Source organism: Mandrillus leucophaeus, unplaced genomic scaffold, assembly GCF_000951045.1.
Source record: "Mandrillus leucophaeus isolate KB7577 unplaced genomic scaffold, Mleu.le_1.0 Scaffold1263, whole genome shotgun sequence".
NCBI classification, from domain to species: domain Eukaryota; kingdom Metazoa; phylum Chordata; class Mammalia; order Primates; family Cercopithecidae; genus Mandrillus; species Mandrillus leucophaeus.
In genome coordinates, this window is record NW_012101021.1 from 219,690 (window position 1) to 222,225 (window position 2,536).

Below are 2,536 nucleotides of genomic sequence, written 5' to 3' on the forward strand. Positions count from 1 at the left end.
ATGAAAGATAATAAGTGTTGGCAAGAAGGTAGAGAAAAGGGATGTTTCTCATTGCACCGTGTTGCACGTTGTTGGTGGGATTGTAGATTAGTATAGTCATTTTGGAAAATAGTTTGAAAGTTCCTCAAAAAATTAAAAATAGAATTACTATGTGATCCAGCAATCTCACTTCTGGGTATATATTCAAAGGAATTGAAATCAGTATGTTGAAGAGATATCTGTATTCCCATGTTTATTGCAGCACTATTCATAATAGCCAAGATACAGAATCAACTTAAGTGTCCCTCAACAGATGACTGGATAAAGAAAATGTGGTGTATACACACAATAGATTACTTTATAGCCTTAGAAAACAAGAAAAATCTATCATTTGCAACAACATGGATGAACCTGGAGAACATTATGCTAAGTGAAATAAGCCAGACACTGAAAGACAAATACTCATATGTGGAATCTAAAGTAGTTGGACTCATTGAAGTAGAGAGTAGAATGGTGGTTACTAGGAGCTGGGGTGGTAGAGGATTGCGACGATATTAGTCAAAGAGTGCAAAGTTCAGTTTGTCAGGAGGAAGAAGTTTTAGTAATCTATTGAATACCATGGTTACTATAGTTAATAATAATGTATTGTATACTTGAAAATGGCCAAGAAAGTCGATTTTAAGTATTCTCACCACAAAAAATCATATGTAGATGAGGTGATGGATATTTTAGTTAGCTTGATTTAATCATCCCATAATATATACATATATTAAAACATAACATTGTACCCCATACATATATAGAATTTATTATTTGTCAATTAAAAATACGGGGTGGGTGTGTTGCAATTTTAAATGGCATAGGTGGAGTTGGTCTCATGAAGAAAGTAATATTTGAGCAAAGAGTTGAAAGAAGTGAGGGGGCTAACTATGACTATCTGTTAGTTCTGGATGGGTTTTGATTCATTGATTTATTGTGCATTTTTCTGCTTCTTTATCTGCCTTATAATTTTTTTTTTTTTTTTTTTTCCCGAGACAGTCTTCCTCTGTCACCCAAGCTAAAGTGCAGTGGTGTAATCTCAGCTCACTGTAACCTCCACCTTCTGGGTTCAAGTGATTCTTGTGCCTTAGCCTCCCAAGTAGCTGGGATTACAGGCACATGCCACCACGCCCAGCTAATTTTTGTATTTTTAGTAGAGACAGGGTTTTGGCATGTTGGCCACACTGGTCTTGAACACCTGACCCCAAGTGATCCACCCATCTTGGCCTCTGAAAGTGCTGGGATTACAGACGTGATCCACTGCACCCAGCCTGCCTTGTAATTTTTGATTGAATGTCAGACATTGTGAATTTTACCTTGTTGGGTGCTGGATGGTTTGAACTCCCCCTCCTTTTTGAACTTTATTGTGGAATATGGTTAAATGACTTGGAAACAGTTTGACCCTTTGGAATTTTAAGATTTGTTGGGTAGAACTGGAAACGTTCTCAGTCTAAGGTTTATTGTATCACACCCCTGAAGCAAGACCCTTCCTTGTAGTCCACAGAGTCCACCAGTGTCCTGTGAACCAGTGTGACTGGTGGGAGCAGGCAATGTTTCTGGTCCTGTGTGAGCACTGGACATTGTTACCTTATCTTTCAGGTGGTTCTCCCCTGACCCTTGGTAGTTTCCTCACTTGTGTGTGCTGATCAGTACTCTATGAATAGTCCAGAGGAGCCCTCTGCAAGTCTCCAGAGCTCTTTCTGTCTCCTCCCTGGTACTCTGTCCTGAAGACAAACTGGTCTCCCCAGACTCTCACCTCAGGGCATCTGTAGGCTCTGGCTTGGCTGTGCTTTGGTGTGGTCTGAAAGCTGTCCAGGGAGCAAGCTGGAACAGCTGTGAGGCTTCTCTCACCTGCTTGCCACCCATCAGGAACCCCTGTGCCTTGTTGCCTGATATATAGTGTCTTTAAAACTGTTGTTTCATATATACTTTCACTTTTTTTTTGTTTGTTTGTTTCAGGCAGAGGATACATCTGGTCTTTGTTGCTCCATTTTAACTAGAGGCAGGCATCTCTTTTAAATCCTATTTTATAGGTTCATTACTTAAATTCTTTAAACCTCAGGTTTTCCTTTGCAAAATGGTGTAATGATGAGATGCACATGGATAGCACTCAGACTGATGCCTGGCTCAGTCACCGCTCACTTCATGTGAGTTTCTTCCTGTCTTGTAGCTGAATGTTCAATTCACACGTGAGGTTCTTAGAACTGTGATGAGATGCGCAATGCCAGGTGGCCTCTGGGGAAGCACACACAAGGGAACTGCTGTTTCTGTCTTCAAGAGCCCAGGACCTTGGCAGGGAGATGCCTGAAAGGATCACTTCCTGCACCTTCTCCAGGTTGTACTCTCAACACATATGAATCGTTAGTGAAAACCAGTCCTGAACACTGAGTTGAGTACTGGCTTGTTGGTCTTTGTAAGACCATGTAGAGAAGTGACCTCTGAGTCTGTGGTCTAACGGAAAATTCATTTAAAGAATTTACCTCCTTCCCATCTACTTAATGCTTCTATGGAAGAGTCA